Here is a 25,486-nt window from a genome sequence, read left to right as displayed (position 1 = left end):
AGTTTTTCCAATTCTGTGAAGAAAGTCATTGGTAGCTTGATGGGGATGGCATCGAATCTATAAATTACCTTAGACAGTATGGCCATTTTCACGATATTGATTCTTCCAACCCATGAGCATGGAATGTTCTTCCATTTGTTTGTATCCTCTTTTATTTCATTGAGCAGTGGTTTGTAGTTCTCCTTGAAGAGGTCCTTCACATCCCTTGTAAGTTGGATTCCTAGGTATTTTATTGTCTTTGAAGCAATTGTGAATGGGAGTTCACTCATGATTTGGCTCTCTGTTTGTCTGTGATTGGTGTACAAGAATGCTTGTGATTTTTGTACATTGATTTTGTATCCTGAGACTTTGGTGAAGTTGCTAATCAGCCTAAGGAGATTTTGGGCTGAGACAATGGGGTTTTCTAGATATACAGTCATGTAATCTGCAAACAGGGACAATTTGACTTCCTCTTTTCCTAACTGAATACCCTTTATTTCCTTCTCCTGCCTGATTGCTCTGGCCAGAACTTCCAGCACTATGTTGAATAGGAGCGGTGAGAGAGGGCATCCCTGTCTTGTGCCAGTTTTCAGAGGGAATGCTTCCAGTTTTTGCCCATTCAGTATGATATTGGCTGTGGGTTTGTGGTAGATAGCTCTTATTATTTTGAGATACGTCCCATCAATACCTAATTTATTGAGAGTTTTTAGCATGAAGTGTTGTTGAATTTTGTCAAAGGCCTTTTCTGCATCTATTGAGATAATCATGTGGTTTTTGTCTTTGGTTCTGTTTATATGCTGGATTACATTTATTGATTTTTGTATGTTGAACCAGCCTTGCATCCCAGGGATGAAGCCCACTTGATTATGGTGGATAAGCTTTTTGATGTGCTGCTGGATTCAGTTTGCCAGTATTTTATTGAGGATTTTTGCATCAATGTTCATCAAGGATATTGGTCTGAAATTCTCTTTTTTGGTTATGTCTGTGCCAGGCTTTGGTATCAGGACGATGCTGGCTTCATAAAATGTGTTAGGGAGGATTCCCTCTTTTTCTATTGATTGGAATAGTTTCAGAAGGAATGGTACCAGTTCCTCCTTGTACCTCTGGTAGAATTCGGCTGTGAATCCATCAGGTCCTGGACTCTTTTTGGTTGGTAAGCTATTGATTATTGCCACAATTTCAGAACCTGTTATTGGTCTATTCAGAGATTCAACTTCTTCCTGATTTAGTCTTGGGAGGGTGTATTTGTCGAGGAATTTATCCATTTCTCCTAGATTTTCTAGTTTATTTGCATAGAGGTGTTTGTAGTATTCTCTGATGGTAGATTGTATTTCTGTGGGATTGGTGGTGATATCCCCTTTTTCATTTTATATTGCATCTATTTGATTCTTCTCTCTTTTCTTCTTTATTAGTCTTGCTAGCGGTCTGTCAATTTTGTTGATCTTTTCAAAAAACCAGTTCCTGGATTCATTAATTTTTTAAAGGGTTTTTTGTGTCTCTATTTCCTTCAGTTCTGCTCTGATTTTAGTTATTTCTAGCCTTCTGCTAGCTTTTGAATGTGTTTGCTCTTGCTTTTCTAGTTCTTTTAATTGTGATGTTAGGGTGTCAATTTTGGATCTTTCCTGCTTTCTCTTGTGGGCATTTAGTGCTATAAATTTCCCTCTACACACTGCTTTGAACGTGTCCCAGAGATTCTGGTATGTTGTGTCTTTGTTCTTGTTGATTTCAAAGAACATCTTTATTTCTGCCTTCATTTCATTATGTACCCAATAGTCATTCAGGAGCAGGTTGTTCAGTTTCCATGTAGTTGAGCACTTTTGAGTGAGTTTCTTAATCCTGAATTCTAGTTTGATTGCACTGTGGTCTGAGAGACAGTTTGTTATAATTTCTGTTCTTTTACATTTGCTGAGGAGAGCTTTACTTCCAACTATGTGGTCAATTTTGGAATAGGTGTGGTGTGGTGCTGAAAAAAATGTATATTCTGTTGATTTGGGGTGGAGAGTTCTGTAGATGTCTATTAGGTCCACTTTGTGTAGAGCTGAGTTTAATTCCTGGATATCCTTCTTAACTTTCTGTCTCGTTGATCTGTCTAATGTTGACAGTGGGGTGTTAAAATCTCCCATTATTATTGTATGGGAGTTTAAGTCCCTTTGTAGGTCACTCAGGACTTGCTTTATGAATCTGGGTGCTCCTGTGTTGGGTGCATATATATTTAGGATAGTTAGCTCTTCTTGTTGAATTGATCCCTTTACCATTATGTAATGGCCTTCTTTGTCTCTTTTGATCTTTGTTGGTTTAAAGTCTATTTTATCAGAGACTAGGATTGCAACCCTTGCCTTTTTTTGTTTTCCATTTGTTTGATAGATCTTCCTCCATCCCTTTATTTTGAGTCTGTGTGTGTCTCTGCATGTGAGATGGGTTTCCTGAATACAGCACACTGATGGGTCCTGACTCCTTATCCAGTTTGCCAGTCTGTGTCTTTTAATTGGAGCATTTAGCCCATTTACATTTAAAGTTAATATTGTTATGTGTGAATCTGATCCTGTCATTATGATGTTAATTGGTTATTTTGCTCGTTTGTTGATGCAGTTTCTTCCTAGTCTCGATGGTCTTTACAATTTGGCATGTTTTTGCAGTGGCTGCTACCAGTTGTTCCTTTCCATGTTTAGTGCTTCCTTCAGGAGCTCTTTTAGGGCAGGCCTGGTGGTGACAAAATCACTCAGCGTTTGCTTGTCTGTAAAGTATTTTATTTCTCCTTCACTTATGAAGCTTAGTTTGGCTGGATATGAAATTCTGGGTTGAAAATTCTTTTCTTTAAGAATGTTGAATATCGGCCCCCACTCTCTTCTGGCTTGTAGAGTTTCTGCCAAGAGATCAGCTGTTAGTCTGATGGGCTTCCCTTTGTGGGTAACCCGACCTTTCTCTCTGGCTGCCCTTAACATTTTTTCCTTCATTTCAACTTTGGTGAATCTGACAATTATGTGTCTTGGAGTTGCTCTTCTCGAGGAGTATCTTTGTGGCGTTCTCTGTATTTCCTGAATCTGAATGTTGGCCTGCCTTGCTAGATTGGGGAAGTTCTCCTGGATAATATCTTGCAGAGTGTTTTCCAACTTGGTTCCATTCTCCCCATCATTTTCAGGTACACCAATCAGACGTAGGTTTGGTCTTTTCACATAGTCCCAAATTTCTTGGAGACTTTGTTCATTTCTATTTATTCTTTTTTCTCTAAACTTCCCTTCTCGCTTCATTTCGTTCATTTCATCTTCCATCAGCGATACCCTTTCTTCCAGTTGATCGCATCAGCTCCTGAGGCTTCTGCAATCTTTGCATAGTTCTCGAAACTTGGCTTTCAGCTCCATCAGCTCCTTTAAGCCCTTTTCTCCATTGGTTATTCTAGTTATCCATTCTTCTAATTTTTTTTCAAAGTTTTTAACTTCTTTGCTATTGTTTTGAATTTCCTCCCATAGCTCAGAGTAGTTTGATCGTCTGAAGCCTTCTTCTGTCAACTTGTCAAAGTCATCCTCCATCCAGTTTTGTTCCATTGCTGGTGAGGAACTGCGTTCCTTTGGAGGAGGAGAGGTGCTCTGCTTTTTAGAGTTTCCAGTTTTTCTGCTCTGTTTTTTCCCCATCTTTGTGGTTTTATCTACTTTTGGTTTTTGATGATGGTGATGTACAGATGGGTTTTTGTTGTGGATGTCCTTTCTGTTTGTTAGTTTTCCTTCTACCAGACAGGACCCTCAGCTGCAGGTCTGTTTGAGTTTACTAGAGGTCCACTCCAGACCCTGTTTGGCTGGGTGTCAGCAGCGGTGGCTGCAGAACAGCGGATTTTCATGAGACCACAAATTCAGCTGTCTAATAGTTCCTCTGGAAGTTTTGTCTCAGAGGAGTACCTGGCCAAGTGAGGTGTCAGTCTGTCCCTACTGGGGGGGTGCCTCCCAGTTAGGCTGCTCAGGGGTGAGGGACCCACTTTAGGAGGCAGTCTGTCCATTCTCAGATTTCCAGCTGCGTGCTGGGAGAACCACTATTCTCTTCAAAGCTGTCAGTCAGACAGGGACATTTAAGTCTGTGGAGGTTCTTGCTGACTTTTTGTTTGTCTGTGCCCTGCCCCCAGAGGTGGAGCCTACAGAGGCAGGCAGGCCCCCTTGAGCTGTGGTGGGCTCCACCCAGTTCGAGCTTCCTGGCTGTTTTGTTTACCTAAGCAAGCCTGGGCAATGGCGGGTGCCCCTCCCCCAGCCTCGCTGCCACCTTGCAGCTTGATCTCAGACTGCTGTGCTAGCAATCAGTGAGACCCCGTGGGCATAGGACCCTCCGAGCCAGGTGTGGGACACAATCTCCTAGTGTGCCGTTTTCCAGGCCCGTTGGAAAAGCGCAGTATTAGGGTGGGACTGACCCAATATTCCAGGTGCCGTCTGTTACCCCTTTCTTTGACTAGGAAAGGGAACTCCATGACCCCTTGCGCTTCCCGAGTGAGGCAATGCCTCGCCCTGCTTTGGCTCGCACACAGTGCACTTCACCAACTGTCCTGCACCCACTGTTTGGCACTCCCCTAGTGAGATGAAACCCGTACCTCAAACAGAAATGCAGAAATCACCCATCTTCTGTGTCGCTCAGGCTGGGAGCTGTAGACTGGAGCTGTTCCTATTCAGCCATCTTGGCTCCACCCCCCAATAGATTTCTTTGTTAAATCTGTATCTCAAGTTTTTTTCTCATTCTACAAATCCATTTGAGTTTTTTAAAAATACTTGTTTTGACAGAGAGACAGTAAAAGAGGTGATAGAAAATAAAATTGAATTCATGCATTAGTTTATTTTCTTCATATGAAAAGTATCAATGTGGTTAAAGAAAATTGTTTTATTTTGAAAATATTTCTTTCAGTCTCCTTTCCAAGATGTGGATATCTTCAGTTATAATTTCCCAATAAATTGGATTCAGTTATCAATATTTCTCGTATTCATAGAGATGAAAGACAAACTTTTTTCTTAAAAAAATTAAGTCATTCTCTGAAAAATCAGCAAAAGTAAAAGAATTCTATGCCATTTAGAAAGTCAGTATTTACAGAGTTCTATAACATGGTAGTTTTTCCTTTTTATAAAATCTTACCATAGTTTGTCATGCTAACCTTTAACAGGAGGGTACTTTAAAAGGCTGAGTAGATTCTATTTCATGTTTCATTTCTATGTACATATATTATAAATGATATGCTATTAACATATGTAAAGATAATAATTTATGCAGTCAGTCTTTGGAAACTTCTGTTGCATTATTATATATAAAAAAACAAATGGGGTGTTTGTGTTCATGCACGAGTGTGCAATCCTAGTAAAAAGCATACATTTTGGAACAGATCTGGGTCTTTTTCTGAGACTCAATTTTACCATTTAAAATGCCAATAATGTAAATTTTTTTTTTTTTTTTTTGAGACGGAGTCTCACTCTGTTGCCCAGGCTGGAGTGCAGTGGTGCAATCTCAGCTCACTGCAACCTCTGCCTCCGGGATTCAAGCGATTCTCCTATCTCAGCCTTCCAAGTAGGTGGGATTACAGGCCCCCACCACCATGCCTGGCTAATTTTTGTGGTTTTTTTCTGTATTTTTAGTAGAGACGGGGTTTTGCCATGTTGGCCAGGCTGGTCTCAAACTCTTGACCTCAGGTGATCCACCCGCCTTAGGCCCCCAAAGTGCCAATAATGTAAGATGTCACAATGATTCAAAGTTACATTAAATGTACGACATATATTTGAGGCTTAAAATGTAGTGCCCTTCCACCCCTTCTTCTCAACTCTCTATAGTATCATTTCAATTACTCTATTTAATTTGAAAAACTATACTTAACCATTTAATACAATCTTTAAATTTTGACTCCTAAATTCTGTCCTAACCAAATAACCAATTATTTATTAATTCCATCTTTTCTTTTTCATTTCTAAGCAGACTCATTAGTGTTAAAACAATCTTGCCAAATTAATAAGTCTTATGGCAAAATAAATACAAAATTAGAGTAATAAAACTTTAGATATCTTCCAGCTGAACCTCTTACGTAATATAGAGTTTCATCTCCATCCTTCTCTTAACTCAGCTTTCCACTATTCCTCTGCTCTGCAAAGTGTAAGTGCTAATCTGTACCCCTCAACACACACATATGCAAACTAAGTATTCTTTCTATTGTGTACTGGAAATAATTTTTTCAAAAGAAATGAAGTCTGTCTAGAGAGTATATGTTCCTTACCTTAACTGAATCCTGACTCCTTAGAGCATATTTTCTTTCTTTCTTTCTTTTTTTTTTGAGACGGAGTCTCACTCTGTTACCCAGGCTGGAGTGCAGTGGTGCTATCTTGGCTCACTGCAACCTCCGCCTCCCGGGTTCAAGCATTTTTCCTGCCTCAGCCTCCCGAGTAGCTGGGACTACAGGCACACGCCACCACAACCAGCTATTTTTTTTTTTTTGTATTTTTAGTAGAGACGGGGTTTCACCATGTTATCCAGGATGGTCTGTATCTCTTGATCCTGTGATACTCCCACCTCGGCCTCCCAAAGTGTGGGATTACAGGTGTGAGCCACCGCGCCCGGCCTAGAGCATATTTTCTATCTCTCAAAAGAAACATGCCTTTTGCATGGCCCACATAGCTAAGAAGAGGGTAATGGTTTCAGCATCCTCCCTCCTCACTCACCAGAGCCACTTCAAGAACTTCATTTCTGCATCCTCACATAAGCTCCTGCTCCTTTCACAGCCATGAAACCTGTAGTCTACTTCTCTGCACACCCTTTCTTACCTGTCAATTTTACAGGCATTCTTGCTTATTCAGTTAATATTTTGGTACTTGTTTCAAAGTTTCTTTTTTATTTTTAAATCACCCCGGCATTCTCAGTGTTTATAATATGACTATGGAAAATAAACTCAGTATCTTTTTATATCCTGCAATAGAACCATTTTTCTATATTAGTTTCCCAGCCCAGGGTCACACCATGAATTTTATTCTTATTCATTCTGTTACTGAAATCTACAGGCCTCCAAATCTCATTCTGTGATGTTAGCTTACATATCAACATGTCTTGGTTTTGGTTTTGTTTTGCTTTTTGCTTTGTTACACTTTCCACAATGGTTCAAATTAGTTAAGACCAGCAGTCCTTTGTTGCCTCTTTTTCTCCATGCCTTTATTTGTTTCCTTAAATAGCTTAATCTAAAATACATATGTTTTGGAAATATTCTCTATTCCAGTGCCTCATTTATTTTTCCAGTTCACCATCCTCAAAAAAATTGGGACCTTGGATGAGTTCAACCCTTCATCTTTGCAGCTACATTTGGGTTGCTCAATGCTGTTAGGAAAACACACAATTTCTTTCAGTTTCCTTTTTCCTTCACAGAGCAATATAGCAGGCATAGGTTAGAAACTCCCTCAGCTTTCTGCCACCCTAGTTCCAAACGTTACACGTTCACGTGCATCTCTCTCCATTTCCAACTAAGATGGAAGTGCTGTCCTTTCTTGTCCTGCTCATTGCTTCTCCTGTGCTTCAAGCCATGCCCCTGCCTCCTCAAGGCACCCACACTGTTAACTTTCCCTCTTTCTTTCTGGTATCTTCAACCTCCTTCTCTATTTTCTGTTTCCCATATCCGAGTGTCTTTCTTTCTTTCTTTCTTTTTTTAACTATTCTCACCCAATTTTATATTCACATTCAATATAGCACCTCCTTTCTCTTCCTGTTTTTATTCAAGTGTCCTGAGGAAATTGCCAAATATACTGGCCGTTCCTCCTTTGTTGGATGTAATTGCTTGGCTTCTTGAACAACAGTACACTGACATTATAGCTTTTTATACCTTCCAAGCACTTTAAAGGTTTTCTAAACAATGGCACTCTTGCTCCTAAATCCAATAGACAGTTCTTTTCTTGCGTGATGTCTTGGAAGTGTTTTAAATTATGTAACCAATTTTTCTTATTTTTTATTAAGGGATAATTTACATACATGAAAATTAATCCTCTGTGTACAGTTATAACAGTTTTGACATATGTGTACAATTATAGAACCAATAAAATCAAGATACAGAATAATTCCATCATCCCTTAAAATTTTCTTGTGCCCATGGTAACCAACCTCTCCCCCACTCAATCCTCTGACCACCACTGATATATTTGCTGACCTTATAATGTTGCCTTTTCCAACATGTCATAAAAGTAGAGTCATAGAGTATGGAGCCTTTTTGGCCCAGCTTCTTTCAAAGAGCATAGCACATTTGTTGTGCACTTCATCACAATGTTGTTTTGTGTCTCAGTCATCCATTCCTTTTATTGCTAAGTAGTATTGCACTGTATGGGTATACCTCAGTTTAACCATTCACTAATTTAAGGATATTTGGATTGATTCTAGTTTTTGATAATTAACAGCAAATCCTGTATAAACTTTGGGATATAGATGTTTTTGTAAGCATAAGGTTTTATATTTTGTAGGTAAATTCCTAGGGGTGGGAGAGCTGGGTCATATACTAACTGTATGTTTATTTTTATATGAAATTACCAAACTGTTTCTAGCATGGCCATGCTTTGTGTATTCCTACCAGCATAGCAGGAGAACGGGTGCTCCAAATGCCTGGAAATCTGCCTGGGGATAGGGTGGACAGGGCCTTATAGCACTATATATTAGGGGAGCAGGGTGGGGCACCCAGCAATGGCACACGCAGAATCAGTTGCAGGTCGCCAAACTTGCCCTATCTGTTAAGTCTTGCCACCTAGAAGAAACTGCAGCTGTAGCAGCTCTCCTTTCACCCAAGGCTTGCAGTGGGGGAGAGCACAATTCCAGCACCTACTGCTGAGGCACTTCCCACACTTCTGGCCGTGGAGGCCCCCACCTCACTCCAGAGCAAGTGCTCCAATCTCTGGCCTGAGACTAAAATGCCTGCATGGCCACACTGCTGGCTTTCTAGGTGCCCAGATTAATAATGGCATCCTGCTCTGAGTCCTGGGTATGGGAGAATATCTGCAGCATTTCCCAGTGTCTTTCCCTCCCAACATCTCCAAGCCTTTCCCCAAGTTAGCTCCAGGGCTTGGAAGAAGCAAAGTGCTCTCTTTCTGTCTAAGCCTGGGTTGCTGAGATCCCCCATGGGAAAGGTAAATCATAGAGCAAGGCGCTCTGCCTCTCTCATGTACTGGGGCTTCACTAACTTTTATTGGCAAGATGCCACCATGGACGCTGTTTGCAAGCATTCTCCTCTCTGGGATCTGGAGTGTCCTTCATGATTCCGGTGGATTCCCATTTTTCTTCTTGAATTAAAGCCCACAGTGTTGATCTTTATGTAATATCTTGCTATTCCCAAGTGGCCGAGACATTCTAAAAGCCTCTAATCTGCCATCTTGAGAGAAAAAAAACTGCCTTTTCTTTTTCTTGTCTTGGTACGATCTCCAGCAACATGTAGAATAAAAGAACCACTCCTTTTTGTGAACCCCCTTTCCTTGGCACCAACTTCCATAAAAAAAATTTCTACCTCCTTGATTACTTCTTCTCAGGCTCTTTCAGTCATCCTTTCTCTCTTCTTCTAAATGATCATTTTTTCTCACTCTTTTTTTCTTCTTAATTTATACATGTTCATCCAACTGTCACTGAACTCATGATTTTCCTGATGTAGTTACTCTTATCACTCCGCTATCTAGTCATGTAATTACTCTGAGTGAATATTGCATCCTAATTTCTCAAAAACACTTAGAATTATATAGGTCCAGAAAACAGATAATTACTCCTTCCGTCCCCTGCATTTGTGATCATAATGAATGATTCTAATAACCACTCACTCAAACCAGAAACCTGAGAATCTTGTGCATCTCTTTCATGCTTATCTTCTAAACAATATAAATTATCATTTTTCATTTCAGTATTAGAATTTCATATGGTTCCAACAATACAAATTATCATTTAACATTTCAGTATTAGCAATTTCATATGGTTCCATCCAACTAATATATTCATTCAACCACTAAATTATCATGAATATCTCAGGAACTAATTCACTTTTCTTCACCCATTGCTATTGCCTCTATTCTAGATTCTATCACTTCTCACTAGAATATACAATGACAGCCTCTCAGATGGCCTTTTTCTAGTTTCCCTCACACCCTTTCCAGTACATTTTTCAAACTGTGGCCAGCCAAGTTAAAAATCTGATCATGCTAGAACTCTTAGCTAAATATTTTCATTTTTTTAACACCCTCAGTAAAATCCAAACTCTGTACCTCCAATTACCCTGTATGATGTGGTGTTAGTTTAGATCTCTGTAGCCTCCCCTCTCACTACACCTCTCCTCTCTTTCAATTTGTACTCTTGATATCACCCAGTCTTCCCAAGCAATTCTACTGAAGTTGTGAATATGTTCTAGAGAAATAATACAACAGAACCTTCATTATATATTGAGATAAAGTCTTAAGTTTGCTACTCATTCACAAATTTTATTCATACTCATTTTTCTATGTTACCCACAAAGACAATAGTTTCTTAATCACAGCCCTCCCCAATTTTTTTATGATTGATGTGTGGATTTTTGTAGCATGCCAGAAAGTATTAACAAGGCATCATTATTTCAATTCTGCCTACCTGCTCTATACATTTGTTCATACTTGGGAAAATGAAAGACTTCTTAGCTTCAAGCTTTCCGTCTATGTGCTGAATATCATAGTTTCATCATCTGGTTGTTGTAAGGCTCAATGAGAATATATATGAGAAGACATTCTGTAAAATATGAAGCTCTTTACAAAATGCTTACACTTGTCATTGCCTAGTAAGGTTAAAGTCCTTTCATTTCTTATCTATGAATTAATTTTCTATAAACCAAACCAACTGGACTGCCTATTACAATTATAAAAACTTCATACTGTTTGCCTTATTTCCATTGTAACCATGGGAATACATTTTTACCAAGAATTACACAGGTGTTTTATAATGAATAAACTTTGAAAAAATTTTTATGACTACACTTTTTTTCATGATAAAGGCAGCATGTCCAGGCTACATACATTAAATCTAATAGGACATCTCATTCATTAGAAGAGCTTTTGATTGAGAGATTAAAGAAGTTCTTATAATCTCTGTTTAAGATGGTTGTAATCTCTATGTTTAACAACCTTAAAATAACAAAAGTGCAAAATAATAGTGACTCATATAATTCAGAATACAAAAGATTACCTATTTTCATGAGATTCTTGCATAATTTAACCAAAAATATTTTTATTTTATTTTTTATTTATGTTTTTGATACAGAGTCTCACTCTATTGCCCAGGATGGAGTGCAGTGGTGTGATCTCGGCTCACTGCCTCCTCTGCCTCCCAGGTTCAAGCGATTCTCCTGCCTCAGACTCCCGAGTAGCTGGGATTACAGGCATGGGCCACTGTGCCCGGCTAACTTTTAGGAAATGGGGTTTCACCATGTTGACCAGGCTGTTCTCAAAGTCCTGGCCCCAAGTGATCCACCCACCCCGGCCTCCCAAAGTGCTGGGATTACAAGCATGAGCCAATGTGCCCGGCCCAAAAATATTTTTAAAGTTACTTGTTTTTACACCAACTATTTAAAAATCTTACTATATCATTAATTTTGGAAAAATAAATCAAAGTAGTCATTCATAGGCTATGCATTTCCTATGTATTGCAAGTCCCCTGACAGTTACTGCCTTGCAATTTTTATATTCCTATATATTTGGAAACAATGAGTAAAGAGAAGAGGGGCAATATCTAAATGTAAGCTTTACATTGAGCTCAAACAAGACAGTGTCCAAGAAAATATATCTTTATGTCAAAGAGTATTTTGCTGGTAAAAGTTTATTGATTAAAAGAGCACCTATTTTTCTGCTCTAAATGCAGCATAATTTCACACAATATTTTGATCCACCACTATAGAATAGGAAATTTGAAAATCAGGAAATTTTATAATTAACTTAAAGAGAGTTAGTGCTCAATAAAAATTTTAAGTGAGTAAATAAATTAATAAATTACTGACAACTTGGACGTTTGACAAATTTCATTTAGAAAACCTAGCATCTTTCCTTAGGCACCTTATACTTACATACATGTTTTGTAAAAGGGCAGACTTAAAAGATCACTAACAAGTTGAATTTCATCTTGTATTCTGTCTCTCTCTCTCTGTAAACCATAGGCTTATAGGCCCCTCTCTTTCTGAAAGTCTCAAATTACATAATTGTTTTAAAATGTGATCACCTGACCAGATGCCTAATTTATTTAATATAACTTGTTTAGCTGAATCAATTTAATTTCTAGGCCATATGTTCACACAGTTATTTCACTTAATCCATTTCAAGGTGGCTTCCTCTTTTGTGCCTTGCCGATTCACCTCCCTTTGATTGATCCAACTCTAGAATAAGTAATGACCTACATGAGAATTTTAGAATGACACTGTTGAAAAATCAAAAGACACATTCTATTCATCTTATCAGGCCAAGCATTCCAGGAATAATAAGCCTTCTTTGAATTCTGTGTCTTGCGTTTTTCTTTCATAGAAAATGAAAGGCTTAAAAAACGTATGTCCTAATCATGCCTACAAATGAAAATATGAGTATTGGATTGTCACTGAAAGCACAATAAATTCCAATTAAATCACAGTATGATCCATTATGTTTTCTATAGTAATTTATCAAACATCTCCTCGCTTTCTCATGCGCAATGCCAAACTGAACATTTAACAAATATGATGAGAGACATTTATGTAATTAACATTTTTCCACATAGAAATTTAGGGAGTTCTGTTTTCTCACCTTTTTACATTAGTTTGATTTTTAAAGTTTTTGGACTATACCTGGCTTTCAACAGTTTTTGCTAGATGATTAGGTTTTGTTTCAACGTGTAATTGTTTTAGGAGAAATAATGGAGATCTGAATGACACCATTATATTCTGCGTAAATTAATCTCAAGTTTCCTCCTGTTTGTCACACTTTAAGCTGGTCACTATAAGTAAAAGAAAATGGAAGGGAGAGACACTATTTTTTTTTACACTAATTGTACCCTCTCCTCTCTCCTCCTCCTTCCTAGAATCATGATTCAACCACATTACAATTTTCTTCATTCTACCTACCTCACTTTTTAAAAATCACAAAGAGATAGTTGATAAACATGAGAAATTGACAGCTTCTGTACATCATTTTCTTATACACAAGATTCTGGCCTATGTTTCATATAAGCTTTTCTTTACTCACTAAATCAAATAGCCTAACATTCAGTTTGAATTATTGTTTTGTTTTTTAATAAAATTATATATTTAGCCTTTTAAGTAAGTACATTAATTATAAAATATTTATTTTTCAAATGAGAGTCATTGGTATTGAATTTTATGTTATTGACCATTTAGTTCTTCAAAAGAATAAAATGTGACTTTTGCAGACTGGCTTTTTCAGTAAGAGGTTCTAGCCCTAGCTCTGGGAATTCTATAACCTTGCTATGTCCTTAACACATGAAATCTAACAGATGGGTTGAAAATTCATTAATTTTCACCATGGAGTATTATATCATTTGGGTCCTAAACACATTAATGTTTGTGAGACCTGTCAGCTCCTATTGATTTACCTATTTCCTCTTGAACGTTTTAAATGCTTTTTGTTTGGAAAGCATATTTCTCTACTTTATTCTCTGTACTATCAAGTAATGAGAAATTATTTGTTGATTGACTAATGCAACAGATATAAATGGAATGGATGGAGTATTTGAAAAAATTGTATCGTCTAAAAAAAAGATGTCAAATTATATGAAAACTGAAGCACTATAAATTTTATGATAAAAGAGAGGTATCACTCAGTGTGCAAGCATAAATAACATATTTGTTAATTCAACAAGTAGCTGTTAAATTCCCATCATAGACAGAATAATATAGGATATATGGGGCAGATGCTGTCAGGAACCCACCAGAATCCCCCTCACCTTGATCAGTTCACTGCATGTCTGCCACTTGTCACCTATCGAGACTTCCATTCTTTGTCTGAAGGCTTTTTCTGGCCACCTGGCTACTTTACTGCCTGTGGGGCAAGCTGTACCTCTGTCTTCCCAGAAACAGCCTTTAGCCACAGACTGATGGGAGCTGCAATATCAGTACTTATCTCCTCACCCCTTAGTTAATTCTAAGGTACCTATTTTATACTGGATCCCAAATTTCTCTGACAAGATTTGGTTCCATTTAAACACAATAGTAACTTTCTTAAAAATAAACTGTCTGTCCTTGCTGTCATTCTTCTCACTCCTCTAATATTATTTCCAAAGATGACATTCTAAAATAATTACTTGCACTTCAGTCTTCGTCTCAGTTTGCTTCTCAGAAAACCACACTACGATAGATATGGATATAAATATAGATAAATGGACATAGAGTAGACATAGATAATTACCTATTTGTCATCATCATCAACATCAGCATCATCATCATAATCCTTAGCAATATCATTCAACATCAAGACCACCAACATTACAACATTAATAAAATTTTATTGCTATGAAATCAGCCAAGAGCTTTATGCACATTAAATTGTTTAAAATTCTTATGATGGTGCTGAGATAAGCACTCCTATTTCTCTAAGAAAACTAAGAAACAGAGAGGTAATTTTCTCAAAGTCACCCAACTTTTAGTGAGAAAATGTATAGTCATAGTTCAAACATTTAAATCATAGCAAGAGACTATGTCTGATTTGCCATACACAAAGAAAATTGCTTTTAGGGAAAGAAAGGTAAAAGGGATGTGTAGTAGATAAGGGAAAATTTTGTGGAGAAAATATCAAGAGCTGGTATTTGAAAGAGCATGAATTAAACCAGCAAAAAAAAATAGGAAAGTAAATAATGCCAATCGTGTCACCTCATATTCTGCTAGTGGTAAATTTCTACATAGGTTCATAAAAGAATATGTAGTATGTTATTTGCAGTGTTAGCATGGTAGCAGCAATTTGGGTGACTGTCAGTGGAGGAGTGGAAAGGCAAAAGACATAAGACTCCCTTTGCTGCAGTTAGAAGCCAAGACTCGATGTAATGTAGCTACGTGTACAAGAAGCTGAGTGAATACATTTAAAAACATGACTTGAATCATAGCAAAATACTATCTACATGCACTTAAAATTTTATAAAGTTTAATAAAATATCTAATAAATATTCTATAAAATATTTTATAAGATATGCATTTGCAAAGGGATAAACATTAAGCAAAACAATCACCTCTGAGATAGAGAGGAAAATGGGAGTGGTAAATACAATGGAATAACTAAACCAAGAAACAGTAACAAGATCTTGCACCATCCGGTGATACAGTGTTGTTAACTGGAGAGTGTGGTTAATTCGGCTCTATTCCTGAGCTTCAGTCACAACCAAGAACAATGAGAGCAACAATGCAATACAGAACGTCTTCCATTTCTGAGCCTCTGAGAATGGAAGTCAAGTGAATGAGCCACACAGTGACAACTGGCTGAATCAAGGCTCAGCCCCAATGAGTTTCCTTCAAAGTCCAAACTCTTAATTACAAGCTCCCTCCCACCCCCCTATGCCGTTTAATTCAAATATTTCGTTAAGTTTTCTAGCATTCTTTAAAAATAATATTCAAAACAATGTAAATTTTTCAGTGTACTTATATCAAATTCGGATTTTTGATATTTTAATTATTAAAAATGTAGGCCAGGTGCAGTGGCTCACGCCCATAATCCCAGCATTTTGGGAGGCCGAGGCGGGCAGATCACCTGAGGTCGGGAGTTTGAGACCAGCCTGACCAACATGGAGAAACCCTGTCTCTACTAAAAATACAAAATTAGCCAGATGTGGTGGCACATGTCTCTAATCCCAGCTACTCAGGAGGCTGAGACAAGAGAATAGCTTGAACCTGGGAGGCAGAGGTTGCAGTGAGCCGAGATTGCGCCATTACACTCCAGCCTGGGCAACAAAAGCAAAACTCCATCTCAAAAGTGAAACAAAAAGCAAAGGTTTCTAAGGGTTACTAAAATTAGTCCAAATAGTAATTTATAAAAATGAAAAATGGAGCAGGTACATCCAATTTAGCTTAACACATTTTGGGGGTCAAATGTTCATGTAAACAGGAGCTATAAAAAATATTTTGTAAAGATTCTTTATGAGACATTTTACAGGATGAGATGCCAGTCATCATTTTGAATTACAATTGAAAAATCATTCATTGCATACATTGAGGCCACATTTTATAGGCAACATCTTTTTATATTTAAAGTCCACTAGTAAGTTTTTCTTTAAAATAAAATGATGACTATTCTATGGAAAATTTCGTATCAGGGAACAAAAAAAGGAACATAAAGTAATAAACTCTGCACTGATAAATTTATTAGAACAGTATATTTTTTCACTTCAGAGTATGATTAATAAAGAATTTTTCTCAGTTTGTATTATAATATTCTGGTATCTATAGGCAACTGCAAAATAATGTTTGTAGCATTAAAAAAATCAAAGTATTTCCCAAGCTACAAAAGTTATCACCAATACAAAGAAAACTGAAGCTGTAAACACTGTGATCACATAGTTAAATACTTAAAGGAATTATTTTTAAATAGTGCAGAGGTTTTGTGAACATAAATTTTCATTTTTCTAGAATAGGTACTTAGGGGTCTATTTGTAGACTATATATGCTAATTTTTGAAGAAACTGCTAAATGGTTTTCCAGAGTTGCTGTACCATTTTACACTCTCAGAATCAATGTTCGTGAGATCCACTTTCTTTGTATTCTCAGTAAAGTTAAATGGTTTTTTAAACTGTCATTGAAGTCACATGACAGCTCCAGAACAGTTATTTTCAAACAACCATAGTGTCCATAAAATTACAGGGAGTTTAAGATGCAGATGTCCTAATTATTATTAATGATAATAGCTATAATTTATTGTGCCTGTAATGGGCCAGGTTGTCCCTAGGCTGTTGGTTCCCTCAACTACTTTTTGAGGTAGGTTATTATTACCATCTTAATGGTAAAAAAAAACTTATACCTCAGAATGATTTAATAACGTATTGACAACCACACATAGAGTTAAGGGGAATGCCAGTTTGAATTCAAAACCAAAAACCATTAAGCCACACAAAAGAGAGACTAAATATTTTTGTAAGTTAAAAATTACAAAAGCTCATGAACAGAAACTAGACATGGAAGAATGACAGCGATTAATTTGTTGAGATAAACTTTTCTCTGTTAAGATTAATTTTTAATGCTGATGGCTAATTTGTAAGTTGAAAAATGCTCACGCCCTCTCAAATAATTTTAAAATATAAAGACCAAGGTGAAATTTGATAAGAGATAATGGTATTTTGTAGAGAAAATGAATTATTTAAATAAATATGTCTCAAATATATACAAGCTATGGTTCTTTTGATATCAGAAATGTATTGAAATGATGCCAATAAAAAGGATAATTTTTAAAGATAGACGTAGTCTGAGCCCAGCGGCTCATGCCTGTAATCCCAGCACCTTGGAAGGCTGAGACAGGAGGATCACTTGAGGCCAGGAGTGCGAGACCAGCCTGGGAAACATAGAAAGACCATGTCTCTACAAAAAAAGTTTAAAAATCTGTCCGACATGGTGACACATGCCTGTAGTCCAGGCTACTTGGGAGGGTGAAGTGACAGGATCACTTGAGCCAAGGAGTTCAAGACTACAGTGAGCTATGATTGTACCACTGCACTCCAGCCTGGGCAACAGAGTGAAACCATCTCTAGAAATAAATAGATTTTAAATAAAATTTAAAATACATAAGTAAAAGAAAACACTGAGACATGATTCTCTTCACACTAAATTTGAAACAGTATGTCTTAAAGCAAACTTATATCTTGTAGAAATTAAACTTTCTGGACAAGTGCTCCTATGACTGTCAGGTAATCAAAAGACCATCATCTCATTTAAGATAAAACACTTTAGTAGAAAATTCTTGAGTTTTCTATTGCTTGCTGCAGACTGAGATGCGTTGTACATTCTCTTAATATAACAAGCATCCCATTTAAACAGCATCTATGTAACCATTTGATGTACCGAATGATGCTGGATTTGTCTCAGCTTTCACTGACATGTTGGCATCTGCCTTCAATCTGTTTAGAAGAATAAGCTTCCAGGTTGTTGTCTATTAATAAAATTGCAGCTTTTTTTCCCCATAGCAACAAGAGACTATTGGAAAATATTCTTTTTTCTAACTTTAAGAATTATAGTGTAAAATACCAGTTTGTAGGCTCAATTTTTAATCAAAATGCACATCTAAGTTACCTAGCCTGAAGCCGTAATATAATGTTGCCACACAAATACAAATTCTTCTGAAAAACTACTATAACATAAAAACTGCAGCTCAGATGCAAAATTTCTACCCACCCTCCACCTCTAGTTCAAAAATGGATGTTCACCAACTCTTTTCTGGCTCTTAATAACCCAAAAGACAGTTGTAGGCTGTATTTCCCTTCCTTTTTAATGTTATCTTAGATTTGCTTTTCATAGGACGCAGAAAGAGTGGTGAAACTTGTTGCAGCTAATTTAATTGGACAGGGTACAAGTATAGAATTGCAATCCAGCCCCACTTAGTCTCTTCTCATAACCCTCCCATAGCCTGCATTACACTTGGGAAATAGACCCTGTAATACCAGGCATGTTCTAGCTTCTGCATAGTAGCCTGATCCCCCTCACATCTCTATTTACTGAACCTTCTCTTCTCTTGGGCTTTTGAAGTAGGCGTAACTCTTTCCTGCCTTTGGAAACTCATGCCTGACATTTCCTCTACCTGAAATGCTCTTGGCTAAACTTGGGCTGTCCATGGTCAATGCATGCATCAGGCTTTAGTTTGGTTTATTCCCTCAGACTCCAAGTCTACATCAATGTTTCTATTATACTCGCTCATATATTTTCCAGTTTTAGTATATATATGTGTATATATGTGATTACAAAATGTGATGTCTTATTTGAGATAGTATTTGTTTAAAGACTGACATCCCCATTAAAGTGGAAACTCCATAAGGGAAGGAAAAGAATCTTTCCTACTACATAGTTTGTGCTTCACCTAGAACCATTAATAAACAAAAGGATTCAATACATACTTATTGTGTGAATCATCTGCCTCATAAATAGTTGCTCTGCTAGCTTACCAAAAATTTCTATAAAGAGCTCTATAAAGCAAACTTTTGGTTTAAGATGCAATCAAGGTCAGAGCCAGTCGAGGGTCAACAAAATGCCAAATCGTTATCTTTGAACAACATTGTACTGTAGCTCTCTATGGTTTAGAAATACCTGTTTCTAAATATCATTTATGGACAACATTTTATAATTGTTAGTATAATTATTCACTTTGGCTAATGTGGACCAGCCAAGATCTGATACAATTTATTCTCAAAAAATGGCCTAATTCAATTAGGATTTCACTTTCCATTTACCCATATTATAGCTGTAACTGAGACACTGTCAAAGTGATGTCATTTGCATTCTTCAATAATGAATGCTTCCTTAAAAAAATTAAAATCAAGAGGGTGGAGCCAAGATGGCCGAATAGGAACAGCTCTGGTCTCCAGCTCCCAGCCCCAGCGACACAGAAGACGGGTGATTTCTGCATTTCTGCTTGAGGTACCGGTTTCATCTCACTAGGGAGTGCCTAACAGTGGGTGCAGGACAGTCAGTGAAGCGCACTGTGCACGAGCTGAAGCAGGGCGAGGCATTGCCTCCCTCGGGAAGCGCAAGGGGTCAGGGAGTTCCCTTTCCTAGTCAAAGAAAGGGGAAGCAGACGGCACCTGGAATATCGGGTCAGTCCCATCCTAATACTGCGCTTTTCCAACGGGCCTGGAAAACGGCACACTAGGAGATTGTGTCCCGCACCTGGCTCGGAGGGTCCTATGCCCACAGAGTCTCGCTAATTGCTAGCACAGCAGTCTGAGATCAAGCTGCGAGGCGGCAGCGAGGCTGGGGGAGGGGCGCCCGCCATTGCCCAGGCTTGCTTAGGTAAACAAAGCAGCCGGGAAGCTCGAACTGGGTGGAGCCCACCACAGCTCAAGGAGGCCTGCCTGCCTCTGTAGGCTCCACCTCTGGGGGCAGGGCACAGACAAACAAAAACTCTGCAAGAACTTCCACAGACTTAAATGTCCCTGTCTGACTGACAGCTTTGAAGAGAGTAGTGATTCTCCCAGCACGCAGCTGGAGATCTGAGAATGGTCAGACTGCCTCCTAAAGTGGGTCCCTCACCCCTGAGCAGCCTAACTGGGAGGCACCCCCCCAGTAGGGACAGACTGACACCTCATTCAACCCGGTACTTCTCTGAGACAAAACTTTCAGAGGAACTATCAGACAGCTGAATTTGTGGTCTCACGAAAATCCGCTGTTCTGCAGCCACCGCTGCTGACACCCAGCCAAACAGGGTCTGGAGTGCACCTCTAGTAAACTCCAACAGACCTGCAGCTGAGGGTCCTGTCTGGTAGAAGGAAAACTAACAAACAGAAAGGACATCCACACCAAAAACCCATCTGTACATCACCATCATCAAAGACAAAAAGTAGATAAAACCACAAAGATGGGGAAAAAACAGACCAAAAAAACTGGAAACTCTAAAAAACAGAGCACCTCTCCTCCTCCAAAGGAACGCAGTTCCTCACCAGCAACGGAACAAAGCTGGATGGAGGATGACTTTGATGAGTTGAGAGAAGAAGGCTTCAGATGATCAAACTACTCTGAGCTACGAGAGAAAATTCAAAACAACAGCAAACAAGTTAAAAACTTTGAAAAAAAATTAGAAGAATGGATAACTAGAATAACCAATGGAGAGAAGGGCTTCAAGGAGCTGATGGAGCTGAAAGCCAAGTTTCGAGAACTACGCGAAGATTGCAGAAGCCTCAGTAGCAGATGCCATCAACTGGAAGAAAGGGTATCGCTGATGGAAGATGAAATGAATGAAATGAAGAGAGAAGGGAAGTTTAGAGAAAAAAGGATAAAAAGAAATGAACAAAGCCTCCAAGAAATTTGGGACTATGTGAAAAGACCAAACCTACGTCTGATTGGTGTACCTGAAAATGATGGGGAGAATGGAACCAAGTTGGAAAACACTCTACAAGATATTATCCAGGAGAACTTCCCCAATCTAGCAAGGCAGGCCAGCATTCAGATTCAGGAAATACAGAGAACGCCACAAAGATACTCCTCGAGAAGGGCAACTCCAAGACACATTATTGTCAGATTCACCAAAGTTGAAATGAAAGAAAAAATGTTAAGGGCAGCCAGAGAGAAAGGTCGGGTTACCCACAAAGGGAAGCCCATCAGACTAACAGCTGATCTCTCAGCAGAAACTCTACAAGCCAGAAGAGAGTGGGGGCCAATATTCAACATTCTTAAAGAAAAGAATTTTCAACCCAGAATCTCCTATCCCGCCAAACTAAGCTTCATAAGTGAAGGAGAAATAAAACACTTTACAGACAAGCAAACACTGAGTGATTTTGTCACCACCAGGCCTGCCCTAAAAGAGCTCCTGAAGGAAGCACTAAACATGGAAAGGAACAACCGGTACCAGCCACTGCAAAAACATGCCAAATTGTAAAGACCATCGAGACTAGGAAGAAACTATAGCAACTAATGAGCAAAATAACCAACTAACATCATAATGACAGGATCAGATTCACACATAACAATATTAACGTTAAATGTAAATGGGCTAAATGCTCCAATCAAAAGACACAGACTGGCAAACTGGATAAGGAGTCAGGACCCATCAGTGTGCTGTATTCAGGAAACCCATCTCACGTGCAGAGACACACATAGACTCAAAATAAAGGGATGGAGGAAGATCTATCAAGCAACTGGAAAACAAAAAAAGGCAGGGGTTGCAATCCTAGTCTCTGATAAAATAGACTTTAAACCAACAAAGATCAAAAGAGACAAAGAAGGCCATTACATAATGGTAAAGGGATCAATTCAACAAGAAGAGCTAACTATCCTAAATATATATGCACCCAACACAGGAGCACCCAGATTCATAAAGCAAGTCCTGAGTGACCTACAAAGGGACTTAAACTCCCACACAATAATAATGGGAGATTTTAACACCCCACTGTCAGCATTAGACAGATCAACGAGACAGAAAGTTAACAAAGATATCCAGGAATTGAACTCAGCTCTACATAAAGTGGACCTAATAGACATCTACAGAACTCTCCAGCCCAAGTCAACAGAATATACATTTTTTTCAGCACCACAACACACCTATTCCAAAATTGACCACATGGTTGGAAGTAAAGCTCTCCTCAGCAAATGTAAAAGAACAGAAATTATAACAAACTGTCTCTCAGACCACAGTGCAATCAAACTAGAACTCAGGATTAAGAAACTCACTCAAAACCGCTCTACTACATGGAAACTGAACAACCTGCTCCTGAATGACTATTGGGTACATAATGAAATGAAGGCAGAAATAAAGATGTTCTTTGAAACCAACGAGAACAAAGACACAACATACCAGAATCTCTGGGACACATTCAAAGCAGTGTGTAGAGGGAAATTTATAGCACTAAATGCCCACAAGAGAAAGCAGGAAAGATCCAAAATTGACTCCCTAACATCACAATTAAAAGAACTAGAAAAGCAAGAGCAAACACATTCAAAAGCTAGCAGAAGGCTAGAAATAACTAAGATCAGAGCAGAACTGAAGGAAATAGAGACACAAAAAACCCTTCAAAAAATTAATGAATCCAGGAACTGGTTTTTTGAAAAGATCAACAAAATTGATGGACCGCTAGCAAGACTAATAAAGAAGAAAAGAGAGAAGAATCAAATAGATGCAATAAAAAACGAAAAAGGGGATATCACCACCGATCCCACAGAAATACAATCTACCATCAGAGAATACTACAAACACCTCTATGCAAATAAACTAGAAAATCTAGAAGAAATGGATAAATTCCTCGACAAATACACCCTCCCAAGACTAAACCAGGAAGAAGTTGAATCTCTGAATAGACCAATAACAGGTTCTGAAATTGTGGCAATAATCAATAGCTTACCAACCAAAAAGAGTCCAGGACCTGATGGATTCACAGCTGAATTCTACCAGAGGTACAAGGAGGAACTGGTACCATTCCTTCTGAAACTATTCCAATCGATAGGAAAAGAGGGAACCCTCCCTAACACATTTTATGAAGCCAGCATCATCCTGATACCAAAACCTGGCAGAGACATAACCAAAAAAGAGAATTTCAGACCAATATCCTTGATGAACATTGATGCAAAAATCCTCAATAAAATACTGGCAAACCGAATCCAGCAGCACATCAAAAAGCTTATCCACCATGATCAAGTGGGCTTCATCCCTGGGATGCAAGGCTGGTTCAACATACGCAAATCAATAAATGTAATCCAGCATATAAACAGAACCAAAGACAAAAACCACATGATTATCTCAATAGATGCAGAAAAGGCCTTTGACAAAATTCAACAACCCTTCATGCTAAAAACTCTCAATAAATTAGGTATTGATGGGACGTATCTCAAAATAATAAGAGCTATCTACGACAAACCCACAGCCAATATCATACTTAATGGGCAAAAACTGGAAGCATTCCCTTTGAAAACTGGCACAAGACAGGGATGCCCTCTCTCACCGCTCCTATTCAACATAGTGCTGGAAGTTCTGGCCAGAGCAATCAGGCAGGAGAAGGAAATAAAAGGTATTCAATTAGGAAAAGAGGAAGTCAAATTGTCCCTGTTTGCAGATGACATGACTGTATATCTAGAAAACCCCATTGTCTCAGCCCAAAATCTCCTTAAGCTGATTAGCAACTTCAGCGAAGTCTCAGGATACAAAATTAATGTACAAAAATCACAAGCATTCTTGTACACCAATAACAGACAAACAGAGAGCCAAATCATGAGTGAACTCCCATTCACAATTGCTTCAAAGGGAATAAAATACCTAGGAATCCAACTTACAAGGGATGTGAAGGACCTCTTCAAGGAGAACTACAAACCACTGCTCAATGTAATAAAAGAGGATACAAACAAATGGAAGAACATTCCATGCTCATGGGTTGGAAGAATCAATATCGTGAAAATGGCCATACTGCCCAAGGTAATTTATAGATTCAATGCCATCCGCATCAAGCTACCAATGACTTTCTTCACAGAATTGGAAAAAACTACTTTAAAGTTCATATGGAACCAAAAAAGAGCCCGCATCGCCAAGTCAATCCTAAGCCAAAAGAACAAAGCTGGAGGCATCACGCTACCTGACTTCAAACTCTACTACAAGGCTACAGTAACCAAAACAGCATGGTACTGGTACCACAACAGAGACATAGATCAATGGAACAGAACAGAGCCCTCAGAAATGATGCCGCATAGCTACAACTATCTGATCTTTGACAAACCTGACAAAAACAAGAAATGGGGAAAGGATTCCCTATTTAATAAATGGTGCTGGGAAAACTGGCTAGCCATATGTAGAAAGCTGCAACTGGATCCCTTCCTTTCACCTTATACAAAAATTAATTCAAGATGGATTAAAGACTTATATGTTAGACCTAAAACCATTAAAATCCTACAAGAAAACCTAGGCAATACCATTCAGGACATAGGCGTGGGCAAGGACTGCATGTCTAAAACACCAAAAGCAATGGCAACAAAAGCCAAAATCGACAAATGGGATCTCATTAAACTAAAGAGCTTCTGCACAGCAAAAGAAACTATCATCAGAATGAACAGGCAACCTACAGAATGGGAGAAAATTTTTGCAACCTACTCATCTGACAAAGGGCTAATATCCAGAATCTACAATGAACTCAAACAAATTTACAAGAAAAAAACAAACAACCCCATCAAAAAGTGGGCAGAGGACATGAACAGACACTTCTCAAAAGAAGACATTTATGAAGCCAGAAAACACATGAAGAAATGCTCATCATCACTGGCCATCAGAGAAATGCAAATCAAAATGACAGTGAGATACCATCTCACACCAGTTAGAATGGCCATCATTAAAAAATCAGGAAACAACAGGTGCTGGAGAGGATGTGGAGAAATAGGAACACTTTTACACTGTTGGTGGGACTGTAAACTAGTTCAACCATTGTGGAAGTCAGTGTGGCGATTCCTCAGGGATCTCGAACTAGAAATACCATTTGACCCAGCCATCCCATTACTGGGTATATACCCAAAGGACTATAAATCATGCTGCTATAAAGACACATGCACACGTATGTTTATTGCGGCACTATTCACAATAGCAAAGAGTTGGAACCAACCCAAATGTCCAACAACGATAGACTGGATTAAGAAAATGTGGCACATATACACCATGGAATACTATGCAGCCATAAAAAATGATGAGTTCGTGTCCTTTGTAGGGACATGGATGAAACTGGAAAACATCATTCTCAGTAAACTATCGCAAGGACAAAAAACCAAACACCGCATGTTCTCTCTCATAGGTGGGAATTGAAAATGAGAACTCATGGACACAGGAAGGGGAACATCACACTCTGGGACTGTTGTGGGGTGGGGGGAGGGGGAGGGACAGCATTAGGAGATACACCTAATGCTAAATGACGAGATAAT

This window comes from Nomascus leucogenys, chromosome 2, assembly GCF_006542625.1.
Source record: "Nomascus leucogenys isolate Asia chromosome 2, Asia_NLE_v1, whole genome shotgun sequence".
In the NCBI taxonomy this organism is placed as follows: Eukaryota; Metazoa; Chordata; class Mammalia; order Primates; family Hylobatidae; genus Nomascus; species Nomascus leucogenys.
Note: the sequence above shows the minus strand (reverse complement) of the source record.